Raw genomic sequence first — 20,629 nt, forward strand, 5'->3', positions numbered from 1 at the left:
TAACAGTAGACATAGTTTGAGAAGGTCCAATATCTGTATAATAGATATTAAAGTAATAAATAATGGAATAAACTTTCTTTGAGCCAAAGAAAAGATCAACTTCTTCAATTAAAATGGACTTACTGAGTGTCAAGCAAGATAAAGGAAAAAAGGTCCAAAGAAAGATACTTTCTGATTAATTTCAGAACTCTGGTAATGAAGACCAATGTCAAAAGCTCTCAGCAAGAGGGAAAAACATTACTACTCACAAGGCAATAGGAAACAGTCACATACTACATCAGCAATGAACAGCAGTAGATAATAGTAGATAATGGAACAATACTTCCGAAGTTTTAAGGGAAAGTAAAAAATCTATACCCAGCTGTGTTAATTAAGATTCTTTTTGGCTGTAAGGAACAGAAAGCCCTCCCTCAGGGCTTTCTGTGGTAGAGACAGGAAGGGAATGTATCATCTTACCGTGTATGACATCCAGAGGTAGAGAGCCGTCAGGGTTGGTAAATTCATTAGCTAAATAATGACAAATAGTGATCAGGACTGTGGCTTAGTGGGTTAAGCCTCCATCTGTGGTGCTGGCATCCCATATGGGTACTGGTTTGAGTCCTGGATGCTCCACTTCTGATCCAGATCCCTGCTAACGTGCCTGGGAAAGCAGCGGAAGATGGCTCAAGTACTTGGGCTCCTGCATCCACGCAGGAGACCCGGAAGAAGCTGCAGGCTCCTGGCTTTGGATCGGCTCCACTCTGATGGACATTGCAGCCATTTGGAGAGTGAACCAGTTGATGAAAGATTCTCTCTCTGTCTCTGTCTCTCTATCTCGGTCTCTCTAACTCTGCCTTTCAAATAAATAAATAAATCATTTTTAAAAATGCCAAGTAATCAAGATTTCCAATTCTTATATCATTCTGTGGTGCCATACTCAGTTTTTTGGCTTTGTACTCAGTTCCCCTTTGCTGACAAGATGTCCACAGTCATTCTGGGCACCACATCTGGAAACAGTCCCCAGAGGAAGATGGGAATGCTCTCATTCAGAAGTCCTGGCAGACTTGTCTTCATGTTTTATTCCTAAATAACTCCCTGGAAGGGCAATAGGTAGACCAATTAAAGTCAAAAATTAAGGTCAAAAGCTCTCAGCAAGAGGGAAAAACACATTACTACTCACAAGGCAGTAAGAAACAGAGTCACATATTACATCAGCAATCAACAGCAGTAGATAATAGTAGATAATGGAATAATACTTCCTTATGGACACATGGAGAAGGAGAATTCCTGTACAAAAGGAGGTTCTGTTATAAGTGCAGGGTGGGAGTAGCTGGATGTTGTGACACATAGTAGTTTCTGCTCCATCAGCCATATGAACAAGGAAATGTGAGAGTGGAACATACAATGATGTAGGGATTTTACTTCCCAAATAGTTCTACCCAAAAAGAACATTGACCTACAGACATTCTCCAGTCAAGCATTGAGTGATCCAGGCATGATGAAAATATTGGGCTCAAGAAATCACAATAACTGAATAAGGCAACAAAAAGAAATCCCAGAATTGAAAAGGAAGCTGGTAGCATTCATAAGAAAAAGTTGAGAATGTTTTCAAGGAGAAAGTAGATTCTATTATAGAAACTGTGTTGTTGGGAACTTAGAGGACTTTGAGATGATGGTGGCAGATGCCATTCTTTTTCTTTTATCTTCTTAGGAACTCTGGGAAAAACATAAAGTCATAGTCTAAACACGAAGGCAAGAAAAATGTGTCTTGGTTCTGAGCAATTGATGGCAAGAAGGAACAGAGAGTTCACTTGCTTTTCCCACTTGAAACATCATTCTTCAAGAGGCACAGATTTTGAGACATGGGTTCACACTTTGTTCTTTTGGGCTCAATCACAATTCTTGGCTCTGTACTGTCAATCATATTATCAATGCCTATTGTTAGTTTTCATGTTTTAGAATCAATTTAAAGACAAACCATGGAAAATAAAATTACTGAATACAGTGTAAATTTATGAATCATGTTTGGAGTCTAGGAAGCAAAATGGAGGGGAATAGAGGTGAATTTTCATTAGTAAATGTTATGTTTTTTAAATGTATAAATCAAGAAACAGCTACAAAGGCAGTAGAGTTAAGAAGGAAATCATTGGGAAAACTAAAACAAGAAAAATATTTGTTATTCTGGGGGCATGCACTGCAACGGGATTGGAGAGTGGGTAAGACTTCTGTATTCATCTGCACTAGTATTTTCTCTTTATTATATTTTTTTTAAGAAAGCATATGGGTAGCTTTTACAATAACAGTTTTAGGACAGATATTGGCATGTTCTGGAGGACATGTCATGGTAGGATCCTACTTGTGCTGGGCGCTGGCACTGGGAAGTTGAGAAGCCCTGGGAGGAGTACCTGCTTCCATCCCCTGAGGGCTTCTGCTTTCCTAGGAAACATCCCAGCCACACAGATGTGGCTTCTTCAGTTAACGCCTCTGTAAGGAGACTTGCCCTAATGGGAGTGTGAAGTTTCAAAGATGGCCAAAGGTCAATGTTGCCCATGGAAACCCTCACATTGCCTATCAGAGACTCTGCTGTATGTCTGGAGAATATGTTTGCTCTCAGTAAGCTCATTAAGTCTGACTCTGTTGCTGTTCCTCCAATAGGCATTAGATGAAACCTGTGTATAGAGTCTCGTTCTACCAGCCCACCTCGACCTATTAGCATAATGCTTCTACTTGGGCAGAAATGTGGTAACTGAGCCTGGAGAAGGAAGAGCGCATGCACACCCCGTGCCTCATGAGCACAGGACGGCAGGTGCTTTCAGAATGAAGTGGCACATGCAATTGATCAGGCTTTAAAATTTCCTTCCCTCTGTTGTGCTGGGGATTTTAAGTCCCTGAAAGCTGAATGCTTGACTGACTCAATTCCACTGTATTTCATAATTGTGCTTATTGCTCAGAAAAACTCGGATTAGGTCAAAGCTACTCTACACATCGAAACACCTGCATCCAGTGCTAAGTGCGCTCAGCCAGATTGGAAAACCCAAGTTTAAGCTCTACCACTTTCCCTCTCACTTTCTGTGTGACCTTCTGGAAATCACAAAACTTTCCCATGCAGAGTCCCGCTTTCCCTCTCCCTCTCTAAATAGAGGACAGGCTCTAACTCTTGGCTAGTGCAGTCTTCTTCAAAGTGTGATCTGGGGGACCCTTGGGTCCCTGAGCCCGGGTCAAGGAGTCTATGAAGTCAAAACTTTCCTAATAACACTAAGATGTTATTTATCTTTTTCATTTTCATTCTCCCATGAGTGTATAGTGGAATTTTCCATAGGCACAGGTCCTGTGATATTGCTGTAGGTTTAATGCAGAAGTTGATTGTAGAATACAGCTGCCTTCCATTAAGCCAGATGTTACAGAGGCTTGCAACAGTGTAGGCAACAACTCCACTCTTTACATAATTTGTCTTTTGCTTTGGAAAATACATTTTTTCCATAAAATATGTTACTTAACATGCATTGATGTTATTAATAAGATTGTATTGTATTAGTAGTCTATTAGCGAATTAATAAATATTTAATACTTTCTTTTTTTAAATGTATATTGCAACAAAGGATAGATGTAACCCACAAAGACAAAGGGTCTTTGGGTCCTCAATAATTCTTAAGACTGTAAAAAGGTCCTGAGACCAAAGTCTGAGAATTGCTGGTCTGTGATTTCCTGGGCAGTTTCCTGTACACCATTTCATCAGTCCGTCTCCTCTCACTTTCTGCTCCTGTATGCACCACCACCCCTCCCACCCCCATCCAACATGCACACACACTGAAAGATGAACCTGCAGTTTTTAGCTTGATCTTCCACCAGACTTCAGTTTCCAAACTAAAATAAATTTTGGAAAATTTGCTTAAGTACTTATATAATTTGACTATTTGGAAGAAATGGGGGACAGCTTGTGTGGAAATATCCAGCAATGTACCTGTCATCTTTTCTAATAGTCAGTGCTCACTTCTACCCTGTTGTGACCTTAAAGCTATGCAGAACCATTTTATCATAAAATATCTAGTTCTGGAAATTCCTGGGAAAATCGTTAAAAAGGAACTAGTTGTGAAAGACTGGAGACCCTACTTTCCAGATCACTTTCACTGAGCCAGCTAAGAAGAGACATTGGTGTTTGGCATGATTTCACATTTCCCATTTAGGCTAGAAGCAGAAGTCTTGGAGTTTTTACTTAACCCTGATGGATGTACAACTTAACTGTCTTAATGCTGAAATCCTGGAGAAGGCTTTACTTGAGAGAAAGTATTGTCAGATGAGGGGGTGTGCTCAGTGCATGCCTTCACTAGTGTTCATAGTGTGGTTCTAGTAACTTTCCTGAATGTTGGTTGCAAAACAAGACTCTCAACCGTTCAGATAACTTCAGAAGGATGAGTCTGGGGAACAACACTGGGCCCTTTTACAGGACAGGGGACTTCTTTTTGTTATAAAAAGGTTGCCCCCTTGCTTGAATCTTTACGTGGTAAATGAAGGCTGCACATCCAAAGATTTGTTCCTGAATTTGCCCAGTTTTTCATTCAACAAATATACACAGTATGCTGGGCACTGTACTGGGCACTGCAGACTGCTTTCTACTGCAGGGAGACTTACAGAAAACTAAATACATAAATCATAGGGTTCTTTAGAAGGGGATAGTTGAGTTGGACACAGTAGAGTGGGGGAGGGGAATAAAGGGTGCAGAGGAAACCTTACAGGCAGGTGACATTTGAGCCAAGGCCTGCATGGAGTGGGCTAAAGGGGCCAGTGTGCCAGCAGAGGAAATGGCCAGGACAAAGGCCCTAAGGTGGGAGCATCAGCAGGACAAGGAGGCTTGGGGTGGGGTTGCCCTTCCTCTGTGATAGCAGAGCCACTGCCCAGGTGAAGTCAGGGCTCTAGACTATGAGATAGACGTGTCTGCAGTGAGATATAACATTTGAAAAAGGTGCATTAGGAGCTGTTTGATTTACTAAGAGAGTCACTATGGGGCCACCAGTATCACAGGGATGACTTGTTGAAACACAGACTGCTGGGCTCCCACTCAGGGACCCTCTCAGTTGTGCTGAGGTAGGGTGGGACCAGGGAGCTCTGGAATGTACTTTCTTCCCAGGGTCCAGGTGATGCTGAGTCAGCTCCTTTGGTTACTATCCCTTGAGAACCCCTGCCCTACCAACAATAGGATTCCCTTATAGTGGATTCAGCAGGAGATTGTAGGTGTAATTTACTGATGCTCTGTTTAGAAGCCGATCTTGTACAGAAATAACTTGAATTCCTCAGTAGTTCCTGCAGCCCTTTGTCGTGGAGCTCAGGCGGCCAGCAGGTCCAACCCTTTGCCTTTCTAACAGGCATTGTGGCCTCATTTTTACTGAGGCACCTGCAGTCCTGGAGAGGTTGTCACTGTATAAGTAACACAGTTAATAAATTTTCAAAAAGGTGCCAGCCTACATAAGTAAGGGGAATAAAGCTCCCCTCTTTTCCTTGCTTCCAGATGTACTGGGCAGGCAACCTATTGGAATCTTGCTTTTTAATTCGGGGAGAGACAAATTATTTTGATTTTAATTGAGAAAATCAAGTCATGAGCTCTTGTTATAACTTTGTCACCTTTTTAAAAAAGTTTACATATTTTCATTTATTTGGAAAGGAGAGATAAAGAGAGGAAGCAAGAGAGCACTTCCATTTGCTAGGTTACTCCTAAAAAGCCTTCAACAGCTGGAGTTGGGCCAAGCTGAAGTCAGGAACAAGGAACACTATCTGAGTTTCCCACGTGGGTGACAGGGCCCAGGTATCTGAGCCATCATCTGCTGCCTCCCAGGGTGTGTGTTAGCAGGAAGCTGGATAGGAAGTGGAGCTGAGACTTGATTCCAGGTACTCCAATATGGAATGCAGGTATCCGAAGTGGCGGCTTCCCCTGCTGCATCACAATGCCCGACCCATTACTTTTTAACGGTTTTAAAGTTTAGAAAGCCTAATATGAATGGGCTTGGGCTCTGCCTGCTTGGAACTCCTGTGCTTCTGATTTCTTCCATAGCTCTCTGCTTACTTTTCTTGATTTGTGTCCCTCATGCTTTCCTCCTCAGTCATGCCTGGGGCCTGCTCTGCCACCTGGTTGATGCCCTTGTCTTACTGCGCAGTGGCAGTGTGGAGGGTGACCTACAACACCTCGAGCCTCCTCACCCGGATTTAGAATTTAACCTGAGACATCTGCATTGATTTGTGCCTTTTTTGGTGGCAAGATTTGTGACAAAAATGCAGCACACTTAACGGCCGCTTAATTTAAAGCCTCAAGTTTGTGTCTTTCCCAAAGGCATGTCTGAGATGTTTTTCCCATGGCATTTTCAAGGTGATGAATAGGACATGTTTGCCCTGAGAAGACATTGGCCCATTGATTGGTTGCTTTACCTCTCTGTGCCTTCGCTTCCTTGTCAGCAGCGTAGGAAACGTGAGCCTTCTCTCGAAGGGAGACTGTGTGGGTTCTTGGCTCTGACGCCTGGTTCCCTGCCAATCCTGGCAGCCTCATGGGAGAGGCAGAACTGTGGGATCTGTGCCAGGGCCGGAGCTCCTGAAGCACTTGCCTCTGTCGCGGCTGCCTTCCCTCCTGGCTCCAAGGGCTCACACACGTGTGGACCAGGGCCCTGTTGCCGAATGAGGGTCTGGGCACAAGCATACCTCATTTTATTGCACTTCACAGGTGTGGTGATTTTTTCTTTCTTCTTTTTCATTTTTATTTTTACATAGTGAAGGTATGCGGCAACCTTTTTTTTTTTTTGCAATAAAGTCCTTTCAAATGGTCGTATATACATTGGTTTTATGGACATCATACTGTTGCCCACTTCATACACTACAAATTAGTGTAAACATAACTTTTATATGTGCTTGAGAAACCAAAAATTTCATGTGACTGCCTTTATTGTCATTTTAGCTTTATGGCAGTGGCCAGGAACTGAACCCATGATGTCACTGAAGTATGCCTGTACTTTGCAAAAAAAAGCTCAGAAAACAAGCACTCATTTCTGTTATTATTTTACTTTGTATGATATTATCTTTGAGAAGCCAGCTTTTAAAGTTTCATTTTTAGAGAAGTTGCTAATATGAAAGGGCCCCAAAAAAGTTCATAGAAACTGCACATTATGAAAAAACTATATGTGGATTTCAACAACTTTTTGTACCAAAATTATTATTATTTTTTTTGACAGGCAGAGTTAGACAGAGAGAGAGAGACAGAGAGAAAGGTCTTCCTTTTTCTGTTGGTTCACCCCCCAAATGGCCACTACGGCCGGCGCGCTGCAGCCGGTGCAATGAGCCTATCTGCAGCCAGGAGCCAGGTGCTTCCTCCTGGTCTTCTGTGCGGATGCAGGTGCCCCAAGCACTTGGGCCATCCTCCACTGCCCTCCCGGGCCACAGCAGAGAGCTGGACTGGAAGAGGAGCAATCGGGACTAGAACCCAGTATGCTGACACTGCAGGTGGAGGATTAGCCAAGTGAGCCATGGTGCTGGCCCCAAAATTATCTTTTAATTTCACTTTCCACAAACCTTTTGAAGGACTCTCATGTTTTTAAATGTTAGCTAGCAGTTAAGAAAAATCCTCAGAAATCCCTGGAAGGCAATACTGAATGATGACATTAGCACTCGAAACCTTGGAGTGGGCGTTTGGCACAGCAGTTAAGATGCCACTTGGGACTCCCGCTTTCCATGTGGGAGTGCCTGGTTTGAGTCTTGGCTTTTCCGTTTTGATCAGCTTCCTGCTCTTGCACACCCTGGGAGGCAGCGGATGATGGCTCAAGTACTTGGGCCCATGCCACCCATGTGGGATACCCACATGATGTTCTGGGCTCCTGGCTTTGTCCTGGCTCAGTCCCAGCTGTCAATGGCATCCTTCTATCTCTCTGTCTCTTTCTTTGTGTCTCTATGCCTTTTAAATAGAATGAAAATGAGTGAATAAAAATTAAAAAAACACTTATAATCTCATATTAGGATTAGAATAAATGTCCTTGTCTTCACTGTCCAGTCACATAAGTAGGGGAAATGCCAGATCCGCAGGGCCTGTCTGGCAGGAGGGGGACACTTCTCACAGCTCAATCTGCTATGTGAGCGTGTCAGGTTGGAGGTGGACCTGGAGCCACTCAGATGTCTGCACATTCCCTTTTGGACTCCAGAATTATATGTAGGAGAGTGGAACCCTAGGGGTCCGTCTGGCAGGTCCAAGGATCTGGAGCCCCTGAAGCCAGTGAGATCTGCTGATGCAAGTGGCTGGGCCTGGCAGCTGTATTTTAAAAGTACCCACATGTGATTCAGAGCAGCCGGGACTGAGAACAAAGGGTTAAAATTGGGAGTCCTCATGCTTTGGAAGCTGCTTTGGCCCATTTCTGTCAGGGCCAGTCTTAATCTCTCCTGGCACCTGGGCAGGTACAGGGGTTTCCCAGTGGCTGAGGTGCCATGGGGGCAGGTAGATGAGACTTCCTAACAGTGTTGTTTGCCACTCCCTTGTGACTGACATAGCTGTCAAGAAGCCTGGGCCTGCAAGAACCTGGGGAGATGAGAGGGTCCCTCCAGTGACCTTGGCCGTGGGGCCTTCCAGCTGTGTTCTCGCAGGCTTCTGTCCTGAAGGTGTCTGACGGCGGGGCCCTGGGGATGGCAGAGGAGGAGGCGGTAATTTGGTCCCAGCGTGGCTTGACAGCCTCTGCATCAGCGGGCTGTGTTCAGACAGTTGCTGATGGTCACATTGTGTGTCTGATGCTTTTCCTTTTTTACAAATATAAAGACTCACTGTCTCTAAACAGAACTGGCGGTCACCCAGAAAAGTGTGAGTTCAAACTCTGTTTGCAGTGGGAAGACACTCGCCATATTTTTGACTACCGCTAGTGCTTATGAACAGGAGACTGGGTCCTCACTGACGGAACAGACATAGACCACGTACTGGAGCCGCGTCCTGGAGGCCCCTGCTGGGCCATGGTTACCTCTGCAGTTGATGGATTATAGGAATGTTTTAGGGGCCCTGGGAGAGAGGCCCGTCTGTGGGGGTGGGTATAGGGGGAGCTGTGGTGGGACAACCCAGAGACTCAGGCAGTGGCTGTTGACCAACAGTACAAAAGCATTCTAGTCTTTTCCCAGCCAGTGCATTCCGTGCAGATACCAGGTGTTATTGTAAAAGACACTGAGAATTCTGGTTAACCTCAGTGAAAGTGGGGGAGGAGCCAGGGCTGGGGGTGGGGAGAAGGCATGGTTGTATCTGCCTTGTCATTGCTGTGTCCTCAAAGCCTGACCCTGGTCTTGGCACGTAGTAGGTGATTAATATATGCTAAATCCCTGAACCTATTCTTTTTTTTTTTTTTTTTTTAGATTTATTTATTTATTTGAAAGGCAGAGTAACGGACAGGCAGAGGCAGAGAGAGAGGGGTCTTCCATCCACTGGTTCACTCCCCAAAAGGCCCAATGGCCATAACTGAGCAGATCCGAAGCCAGGAGCCTGGAGCTTCTTCTGAGTCTCCCATGTGGGTGCAAGGGCCCAAAGACTTGTGCCATCTTCTGCTGCTTTCCCAGGCACATTAGCAGAGAGCTGGATCGGAAATGGAACATCTGGGACTTGAACTAGCACCCATATCGGATGCCAGCGCTCAGGTGGCGGCTTTACCTGCAATGCCAAAGCACTGGCCCCAAACCTAGTCTTTCAGTACTTGTGACTTTCCTAAGAACAGGTGCCTTAAAGTTAAAGAAACACCACTGAGCATGACAATGTGCCAGACGCTGTACTGGGTGCCGTGTAGAAATGTTACAGCTGCTCTTGTGAGCACAGCATTGGCAGAAAAGGAGAGGGTGTTTTTGTACCAGGAGAGCATGATGAGCTGTCACCCTGGATTTGGTAAACCAGTCTGCTCACACCCTCCCACCCTCTCTAGACAGTTCTGGGGCTGTACCACGAGGCTGGTGCTTCTGAGCTGACAGTTCAGCGTCTTGATTGTGTTAGTAGGTCTGCTTCTGTATTCTGCTGCAGACTGCCTGGGCTCCATGTGTCACTTCTCTCTGCTCCTTTCTGTACCTTCTTGATGACCAGTCTTGAGGAGAGGCACTAGGTCTGCCTTGGGGTTCTGAGCACAGACTCTGGGCCTGGACAACTTGGTTTCAAATCCAGCTCTGCATCACACAGCCTCTCTGTTGTAGGGCTTCCTCAGCCGTAAATTGAAGGGATGATGAGTCCTGCTTCTCAGGGCTGCTGAAGGTTGTTGAGTGTGTGTAACACACTTAGGAGTGTGGCTGTTCTACATCCTCAGGGCCATGTGATGTTTGCTGTGTTTAAAAAAATGTTTTAAAAATATTTATTTATTTTAAAATCAGAGTTACACACAGAGAGAAGGAAAGGCAGAGAGTGAGAGAGATATTCCATCTGATGGTTCACTCCCAATTGGCCACAACAGCCAGAGCTGCGCTGATGTGAAGCCAGGAGCCTGGAGCTTCTTCTGGGTCTCCTACACGGGGGCAGGGGCCCAAGTGCTTGGGCCATCTTCTACTACTTTCCCAGGCCATTGCAGAGAGCTGGATGGGAAGTGGAGCAGCCAGGACTCGAACTGATGCCTGTATGGGATGCCTTCACTGTAGGCGGTGGCTTTACCCGCTACGCCACAGCACCGGCCCCAGCTGTGGTTGTGCTTTGATTTTAAATGACCAGCTTTCAAATATGCCAGCATAAGACAAAGGAGGTAAAACAGGTGACTTGTCCACTTGGGGGTGAGGTTGGGGACCAACGGGTTCCTTTTATAGTTCTCTGTTTTAGAATTCAGTGGTGCTTTCCCTTTTGAACATTTGGTGAGAATCTCGATGGACAGGAACATCTTTAGGTGGTGGCTTGCTGGTGTCTCTGGTACCCTGGTCATCAGCATTCATTGCAGGAGACCTGTCACTCACCTGGGGTCCTTCCTGAGGGACTTCCAGGGAGACTATGAGGATGTGTTCCCGCTATAGAGAGCGAAGGGAGCTGCTATCTGGGGTAAACTGTGAGAGTTGTGGCTGTTGTATGCGAAACATGCGCTCCCATCCCTCTCCTCTTCCTTGGGAAGCTGCCCCCTACCTCGTGTGGTCCTTGTGGGGCTGTCCATTAAGGTGACTCGTATCTCCTCCTGCCCTCACAAGTGGGCACGTGCCCCACGGTGGGCCAATCCCAGTGCTGCATCCTTCTAGTCATGGTGACTGGTTTGGGGCTGGGCACTTGTGCATTCTGGACTACAAAGATGCCTCCCCGGGCCCTTTCACTAGAACTAGTGGGAAAGATGACTCTCTTCATGTATGTAATCAAGTTGTGAGGGAGTTGGCCTAGGGCTTCTAGAAGCTAACTCTCCTTTGATATGGAGTCAGTCTACAGCAGGAAAGAATGAAGCTAACGTGAAAGATAAGCAGATATGACCAGGGTAGAGAAAGAGAAACAGATATTTGAGTACATCCTTTGGGCATCTAGATCCAGCTTTACCTGAAGCAGCATACACAGTAAGCTTTACAATTATGTGACTTAATACATTCTTATTTTTTGCTAGTTTGAACTGAGATTCTGTCAATTGCAGTTAAAACACCCCTGTGTTTATGGACTAGGTGTTCTTGAATTCCTTGATATAGCCTCATAAGAAAATGCTGGGGGAAAAACAAAAAAGGGCCAGGCTTATGCCTGGCTTGCCTCCCTTGATGATTTAAGAATGGGTTACCGAGGCACCTCTTCTGGGACTTGATAATCAGCCTTCCTTCCCAGACTTCACAACTCTGTCCTCCTTGGTGGACTCTGGAATGCCATTCCCCTTGACCTCTTAGCTTCTTTTTTTTAAATTTTTTTATTCTTATTTTTTTTGACAGGCAGAGTTAGACAGTGAGAGAGAGACAGAGAGAAAGGTCTTCCTTCCATTTATTCACCCCCCAAATGGCCGCTACGGCTGGAGCTACGCCGATCCGAAGCCAGGAACCAGGTGCTTCTTCCTGGTCTCCCATGCGGGTGCAGGGCCTAAGCACTTGGGCCATCTTCCACTGCCCTCCCGGGCCACAGCAGAGAGCTGGACCGGAAGAGGAGCAGCCGGGACTAGAACCCGGCGCCCATATGGGATGCTGGTGCCGCAGGTGGAGGATTAACCTAGTGAGCCACGGTGCCAGCCCCTAGGCCACTTATTCTTCAAAGTTCCCCTCACCTGCTTCTCTTCTGTGCTGGCTCTGATCTCTCCAGTCAGACCCTCCCTGTTCCTTTCCTGGGTTCACACAGCACTTTAATTTTTCTTTATTTATCTCAGCATGCATTATGTCTTAAGTCATTGTCCACATGACTTATTTGTCCTCTGGGATCACCCTGGTAATAGCAGTGCTGGCACTGGCTTGAATGTTCTTTGATGGGGCATGCAAACCCAGCCTTCTCCTAATTAGGATTCTGGGGGTATGTGTATTAGGGAGGTACTTATAAAAAAAAATCACCTGTATCTCCCTGTGGCACTTTGTGGGTTAATTTTTATATTTACCTCTTTGTACATTTCTATTTTCTTTTGCTTTAAGGAGTGAGAATGGGACTCTTATTCAGGGGGGTTCAAATAAATTATTTTGGAGAATTTTCACTTTTTTATTTAGTGGTTCATACTTCCTAAATTTCCTACAATGACTATGTGTTGCTTTTATAATCAGAAAAAAGTATTAAAACCTATAAAAGAAATTCCCTGTTGTAAATGAGATCAAAATAAGAGTGGCAAAATAGAATGAAGGAAGTGACAGTGACAGTGCCAGCTCATTGTATCTTCTGACAATCTTCCTGTTACATTGAAGACACAAACAAACCGTTTATTAGCTAATGTTTGATTAGTTCTAATTTTTTCCAATGGTCAGATCTCAAAGATTTTATGATCTGATTTTCAGTGGTTAGCTTTGGCCTCCAATGCTATCTGATATGTATGTTTAATCTTACTAAGCCACACACAAGCTTCTTACTCTCAGGATATTAAATACCTGGAGTGTGGTACAAAAATACCCACTTAGGGTGGAAGTGCTCACTGCAGTATTCTCAAAGAATATATAAACTTTAGCAAAAACCATCAAGTCATGAGGTTATATATCTTGTTTATTCTACCTGCCCCCCTCCCCATTTAATCAAATGTACCAAATAACCCAAGTCAGAAATGGAAGAGAACAAACAGTGATCTTCAGTTTAACTGGGTGGAATTCAATGTCCAGTCTCCTGAATGATTAATATAATGGTAAGGCAAAATTATTTAATGCATGTTTAATTTAGAGGTAGTTAAGACACAATATAGGGGGCTGGCACTGTGGCGCAGTGGGTTAACGCCCTGGCCTGAAGCGCAGGCGTCCCATATGGGCGCCGGTTCGAGTCCCAGCTGCTCCTCTTCTGCTACTGCTCTCTGCTATGGCCTGGGGAAGCAGTAGAAGATGACCCAAGTCTTTGGGCCCCTGCACCCACGTGGGAGACCTGGAAGAAGCTCCTGGCTCCTGCCTTCGGATCGGTGCAGCTCTGGCTGTTGCGGCCAGCTGGCGACTGAACCAGCAGATAGAAGGCCTCTCTCTCTGTCTCTACCTCTCTCTGTAACTCTGCCTTTCAAATAAATAAAATAAATCTTTTTTAAAAAAAGACACAATATAAACTCAAGTTGGACATGAAATGTGAACTGAGTATAATATGTTCTTGTTCATAGAATATTGGCTTTCCTTTTTCAAATTAATGTTATATTTACTCCTTTGCTAATCCTAGCTTTTAACAGACAGGCTTTTGACAATCTAACTGGTGTTTTGTGCATTGATCTGAAGCCAGAGTACCTCAGGATATTTTACAAACACATCCATTAAATGGCTGACTTTCCCAAGTTTCACCATTTACTAAACTGATATAACAGGTAGTTCAATTTAGCCGCTGGATGGGGAGCCATCGTTTAGCACAGTTTGATGTTTAACACTGCAGCTTAACCATAAAAAATACAATTTATGCTAATATGTTCTATTCAGGCCTGTTTCCAACAAAGCCTACAATTTAGCCACTTCGAGTTCTCATAACTGCTGTTTACTAATAATGCTTGATTTCAACAGAAAAAAACATTCCTTGCATTCAAACAGCGTGGGGAACTTGTATTTTGAGGGAAGTTAATCATTTGGTGATTCTTTAATCCTTATGCTGAACGTTGGATGTAATTTTTACATCTCCTCTGTTATCTTTGTTTGTGCTGTGTTATGTTTTGGATCCTTACAGAATTAAAACAAATGCAGAATATTCACATTTTATGCAAAGGATGCTCTCCTAAAAAATTCCCTTAATTCAAGTCTCATTTCCACTTAGGGCTGCATATGAAGTAAGATTTGCTTGATATCCACAGTGCATACAGAGAGTATTTGTTATTATTTTTATATGACTATTTAAAATTTGCATAAAAGGTGACTGTACTCTTACATCTTGTGCTTCTCTCCTGTCTGGGGTCAACTAGGGTGTCTGTGTTTCTCTGATGTATTTGAAAGAGTGACGGAGAAGGGAACACAGAGATCTTCCACCTGCTGGTTCACTCCCCAAATGGTTGGAACAACTGGGTGTGACTTGCCAGGCCAAAGGCAGTAGCCTGGAACTCTGAGAGTGTCCGGCTCTTCTCTGCTGAGTCCAGACTGAGAGTGGAGCTCCTCCCCCAAGAGCCAATGTGGAGCAGCTAGCACAGGAGTGGGAGCAGGGCCGTTTAAAATCATGGCCACAAGTTCATTTGCACTCTTTCCATTGAGAGGCTGGGTCTCTACCCCCTCCTCTGGAATTTGTGCAGATTGTGATTGCTTTGACTAATAATGGACAGTGGAAATGACACCATATGACTTCCAAGGTACAACTGGCGGAGTAATGTTCCCTCGCCCTGCCATAGATGTCCTAATCTGCAGAACCGGTGAATACCTTACTCAGTAAAGAGATGTGGCAGACACAATTAAGTTAAGGATCTTGAGATGATTGCCTTGAAACTATTCAGATGGATTCAGTCAACTCTCAAGGGTCCTGATAAGAGAGAGCAAAAAGAGTGTCAGAGCCTGAGGGATATTTGAAGATGCTATGCTGAGGGCTTAGAAGATGGTGGAAGGGTCATGGGGCCAGGAACGCAGGTGGCTTCTAGAAGCTGGAGGAGGCTCAGAACAAGCTCTCCCTAGAGTCTCCAGGGGAAATGCAGCTCTGCTTGCACCTTAGTTTTTGCCCCAGTGAGTCCCCTTTGGGACTTTTGACTTCGAGAATGGTAAGGTAATAAATTTGTATTGTTTTAAAGCAGTAAGTTTGTGGCAGTTTGTTGTAACAGCACCCAGAAACTATTATGCAAAGTCTAAATCAAGAAAGACCTGGTTCTCTTGGAATATTCAGTCCCTGGAGACTTCCTCTAAGGACACCTCCTTTTAGAATCCTGGCCCCCTACCCTGAGGAATCCAAGGTACAGGTGAGTCTCTGGCTAGCTGCCCCAGTGGAGCCCAGACTTTGAACTATCCTACCCCAGGTGTCAGATATGTAAATTAACAAGTCTCCATGTGGTTGCAGGCTCCAGCCATTGGGGTTATCCCCAGTGAGAACCCAGATATGGTAGCACAGAAACCAGCTCCAAGGGTATTTCAGAAATTTCATGGAAATGATGGAATTGAAATATGCTTATTTTGGTGCAAATTTTTTTCTGAAATTCCTGCATATAAAGAGTCTTCAAAAATTTTATAGAAAATGCATATTATGGAAAAACCATGCATGGATTTTGATTTTTCACACCAAAATGGACTTATTGTTTAATTCTGTTTTTCCATGAAATTTTAAAAGTACCTTTGTATCTCTGCTGTTCTCTGCCAGAATTGTTGACCCACAGAAGCCACAAGCTTAGTAAAATTGCTTTTATTTTGTGCCAGTAGATTTGGGGCGATGTACCAGGGCCAGGGATGAAATGAAGTTATGTGAGCCAAAGCAAAACGTCTCACTTATTGCCCAGAGCCAGTGCGGTTTGGCCTGTGTTGATAGGTTGATGTTCCATGCTGGTTTGGACTGATGCTGTGATGGGGACTAAAGGAGAAAGACTTAGATCTGAACCTTCTGTGGCTTGGCATGGTCCTGGTGTCCTCGAGACACCAAATTGAAACAAGCCTTTCTTGTTGAGGCCTGGGTTTGGGATGTCTCATCATAGCTGCATCAGTTAGGACTATGCTGGCAGCCAGCAAAGGCTCCCCATATGCTGAAAATACAAGAAGCGTAGGTATAGGAATCCAAGAGGGAAAGATCGCCATGAGAAGGTGATCTTAGTGGCTTAACAGGATGGTTCTCCTCTGCTCTCCTTAGTGTGGGTTTGTCCGCTGCCAGTGATAAGCCCAAAAGGACATGGTTGGAGAAATATACAGTCACTTTGAATTTTTGACCCCTAACTTCAGATGGATCCTCAGTGCTGACACCTATGGTATTTACTACTCCATGTATTCCCCCATTCATTCATTCACTTGGCATATATTGACTGAGCTCCTTTGAAAAGCAGGCAGTGATCTCTCACTTTCGTCTGTCTCCTCCCGTTTCTAACATGTCTTTCTCACCTTACTCTCAGAGGATGACCCCATTTCCTATTTTATGAGAACATGGAAGCAATCAGCAGTGAGCTCCCTCGTGCATGCGCATCCATATTGCTGCCTTTCTGGCCATGACAGTGGATGAACTGGCCATGTCCCCTTCTGAAGTCAGACCCTCCATTGGTACACTAGATTCCAGTCCCTCCTGCCTGCTTGGGAATGTCGTTCCAGCAATCCTGTACTTCTCCTCTTGCATCCTTGGTTTTTCCTTCTCCACTGGATGATTCTTCTCAACATAGACATGCCATCGTCTCTTTCACCTTCATCCATCTTCATCCCCCCTTAGCTACCTCCATCTAGCCTTTTGCACAGGACAAAGCCCTTGGTGCCTTAATGAAAACATTTTGTATAATATATGTGTGTATGTGTGTGGATGATATTTTAAAATGCATGGATCTACATTATCCATCTCTCTGCATCTGTATCAAACTTTCTTCTGCCAAGTATTTGCATTATGCCTCCTTCTCCTTTCTCCATATTTTTTACTTTCCAACTATCTATATTTTTGTATTTTACATGGATCTTAGACAAATGGAACACAGCTGGATTTTGTTTTATAATCATTCTAACAGTCTTTCAGCTGGAACATTTAGTTTATTCATATTTAATGTTGCCTCTGATCTATTTGAGCTTAAATCTATTATTTGGGCTTACTATTGGTTCTATCTGTTCTATGTTTTGCTTTCTTTTTCTTTGTTGCCTCCTTGTTGGTTGTTTTATGCCATTCCGTTTTCCTCCCTTGGTTGTAAGTTTATGCACTTTGTTTATATTTTTTTAGTTATGCTGAAAGTTACAACCTGGATATTTCATTCTTCAAAGTCTAAATTTACTTAATAAATATTTTTATCTTCTTGAATGATACAGTGACCTCAGGACACTTCAACTCCATTTAATCTACCCTGCTTATAGATGACTGTGGTCCTGCATTTAATTCTGTGTTTTAAAATACTGACAAGGCACATTTGCTGTTTCATAAAAAATTATGTTCATCCTGATTTATCCACATCTTTGCTACTTGCTCTACACTTCCCTACTTGTATCTCAGATCTTTCATCTGGGATCACCTTTCTTCTTCTTGACAAAGATTCTTTGGAATTTCTTTTAGTGAATGTCTGGTAACAAATTCAGTTTTTGTCTGAAAATGCCTTCATTTTATTCTCACATTAAAAAGACATTTTCACTAAAAATATATTTCTTAATTGGAAGTATTTTTCTTTTAATACACTAAAGATATCAATCTGTTGTCTTTGGCATCTATTGTTGCAATGGAAGACCGAGCAGTCTTTGAAGATGATCTATTTTTTTTTTTTTTGGCTGCTTTTAAGATCTTCTGTTTGCCATGATTTTTATGAAGCTTCACTGTAATGTGTCTAGGAATGTATTTCTTTTCAGTTGTTGTGATTGAATTTCACTGGGTCTTTCACTGGGTGTCTGATCAACATCTTTCATGTGTTCTAGAAAATTTTCAGTGATTATTTCTTAGAATATTGCTTCTGCCTACTGTCTCTCCTTTTTCTGGGACTTTGAATGAATGTATGTCTGTCTGTATTTTAATCTCCACTTTGTATTTTATTTATTATCATCCCTTTCCCCATTATTCTGGGTGATTTCTTTGGACCTTTTCACTAATTATGTCTTCAATAGTGTGTAAATATGTTATTAAAACAAGCCATTGACTTTTTAATTTTTTTCTTATTTCTGTACATTTTCATTGGTTATTTTTCAAATCACTGATGTCATTTTCCATGAAGGTTTGCATGAGAGGATTTCAAAAAAGTTCAGGAAAAATTAGCATTAAAAGATAAGTGAAAAAATTATTTCCAACATAGGCTCCATCAAGTTCAAGACTCTTGTAAGCAATGACGCCAGACCTTTAGTCCACCCCTAAAGAGCTGAAGGTCTTGGGAATTTGACAAATATCTAGGCAGACTTTTTTTACATTACTAACTGAAGAACAATGTTTGCCCTTAGATATTTTTTTATATTAGGAAACAAAAATAAGTCAGAAGGAGCTATATCAGGTGAAGACCCATTACTTACCATTGGAACTCCCACAAAATTCGCCTTGTCTGATGAGAGAAATGAGCAAGAGCATTGTTGTGGTGGAGAAGGACCCTGTGGTAAAGCTTTCTTGGGTGTTTTTCTTTGGCTTTCTCAAAAACACTCTCCTAATTAGATATTATTGTTTTTTGATCCTCCAGAAAATCGAATAGAAAAATGCTTTGAGCATCTCAAAAAAACATTGCTATGACCTTTGTTCTTGACCAGTCTGCTGCTCCTTTGACTTAACCACTTTCATTCTTAGTAGCCATTGCTTTGATTGTGCTTTTTCTTCAGAATCATACTCACAGAGCCACTTTTCATCTCATATTCCAATTATTGAAAGAAGTGCTTCAGGATCTTGATTTTACTTGTTTCAAATTTCCATTGAAAACTGATGTTGTCTGTAACTGATCTTAGTGCAACATTTTTGGTGCCCATCAAGCAGAAAATTTGCTCCACTTTATTTTTTTACACCGAATTATGTAAGCTGAGGCTGTTGCAATGCCCATGGTGGTGTTTGCTATAAGTTTTGTTGTTAGCCGTTTGTTTTTTTCAGTTTGGGCACAAAGTTAATTTTTTCCTCACAAGCTGATATGGACAGTCTGCCACTTTAGACTTCCTCTGCAACATCATTTTGTTCTTTCTTCAGACAAGTTATCCATCTGTAAGCTGCTGAGTGCTAAGGAGCGCTGTCCCCATAAACTTTTCATAAAACATCAGTGGCTTCACCATTCTTCCGACTCAAGCTTCTCCATAAATATGATTGTTTTTGCTTCAATTTTAGCAGAATTCATGCTGCTGTGATAGGGGTTGTTTTCAAACTGATGTCTGTTCTTGATAGTGCCTCAAACTAAATCCTGTAGATTTATTCTGGTGCAAGAAAATTTTGGAGTTCATGCATAAGTTTTTTGTAATATGTATTTTCTTTTTTGTAAAGATTTATTTGTTTATTTTAAGACAGAGATACAGAAAGAGAAGGAGAAATAGAGAGTTTCCATCCGCTGGTTCACTCCCCAAACGGCCTTGATGACCAGGGCTGGGCCAGGCCAAAGCCAGGAGCCAGGAGTTTCATCTGGGTCTTCCACGTGGGTACAAGGGCCCATGAACTTGGATCATCTTCTGTTGCTTTCCCAGGCACATAAGCAGGGAGCTGGATCAGAAATGGAGCAGCCAGGACTCAAACCGGTACCTATATGGGATGCTGGCACTACAGGCAGAGGTTTAACCTTCTGTTCCACAGAGCTGGCCCCATAGTATGTATTTTTCTATAAACTTAAAAAATATTTATTTCAAAAGCATCTTGACAGTGAGATAGAGGCAGGAAGAGAGAGAAAAAGAGAGAGAGTAAGAGAAATCTTCGGTCTATGAGTTCATTCCCCAAATGGCTGCAACGGCCCAGACAGGCTGAAGCTAGGATCCCAGAACTCTATCAGGGTCTCCCACAGGCATGGCAGGGACTCAAGCACTTGGGTCACCTTCTGCTGTTTTCCCAGGGGCATTAGCAGGGAGCTGGATTGAAAGCAGAGCAGCCAAGTCTTGAACCAGCACTCCAATATGGAATGCTGGCATTAGAAGTGGTAGTTTAACCCATTGCACCACAGCATCCACCTTCTATGAACTTTTTGAAGAACCCCCCCTCCCACCCCTACCGCATATACCCAGAAGTGGAATTGTTGGATCATGTGGTATTTCTGTTTTAAGTTTTTTGAGAATTCTCCATAGTGTTTTCCATAATGAGGGTACTAATTTATATCTTGGCAATAGTGAACAAGTGCTCCCTTTTTTCCACATCCTTGCCAACACTTGTTATCTCTTATCTTTTTCATGAAAGCTATCCCACCCAGTGCAAGGTGATATCTTGTGATTTTAATTTACATTTTCCCAGTGAATATTGTTGTTGAAAATTTATACTTACACATATTGGCCATTTATAGGTCTTTTTTTTTTTTTTTTTTGCTTTTCTCAAAGAAACCCCATTTTATTACAGAGAGCATAAAAAGCCCTTTCCTCATAGGGAAAAGTACTGTTCCCC

The 20,629-nt window shown here is 43.2% G+C and overlaps 1 protein-coding gene across 5 annotated transcripts in view; it reads left to right on the forward strand.

Moving 5' to 3' along the window:
• Positions 1–20,629, forward strand: part of HIVEP3 (HIVEP zinc finger 3) — a 490,847-nt gene that overhangs the window by 21,261 nt on the left and 448,957 nt on the right. The window lies entirely within an intron of this gene.

Source organism: Oryctolagus cuniculus, chromosome 7 (assembly GCF_964237555.1).
Source record: "Oryctolagus cuniculus chromosome 7, mOryCun1.1, whole genome shotgun sequence".
NCBI classification, from domain to species: Eukaryota; Metazoa; Chordata; class Mammalia; order Lagomorpha; family Leporidae; genus Oryctolagus; species Oryctolagus cuniculus.